The sequence below is a fragment of the Microtus pennsylvanicus genome, chromosome 1 (genome assembly GCF_037038515.1).
Source record: "Microtus pennsylvanicus isolate mMicPen1 chromosome 1, mMicPen1.hap1, whole genome shotgun sequence".
Classification (NCBI taxonomy): Eukaryota; Metazoa; Chordata; class Mammalia; order Rodentia; family Cricetidae; genus Microtus; species Microtus pennsylvanicus.
The window spans coordinates 90,314,960-90,315,205 of record NC_134579.1 but is presented as its reverse complement, the minus strand read 5'-3'; positions in this window follow the sequence as shown (position 1 = coordinate 90,315,205).

Genomic DNA, 246 nt, shown 5'->3' with positions numbered 1-246 from the left:
ATACAGTGTTTAATGCTCAGCGAGGCTAGTCTGCAGTGTTTAATGCTCTGGGAAAGGAGGAGGTGTCAGGGCTGCAGCCAGTAGATGGGCCACTGGCACACTGTCTGAACTTGGAGGTGTGGTCTGTCCACATGGCACTGTGAAAGTGTCAAAGTTCATGAATTTCCTTGCTCTGACCTTTGAGTTTGCATTCTGTGCTTGTTTTTTCAAAAGCTCAAATCTATTGGTACTACTTTCTTCTAATTT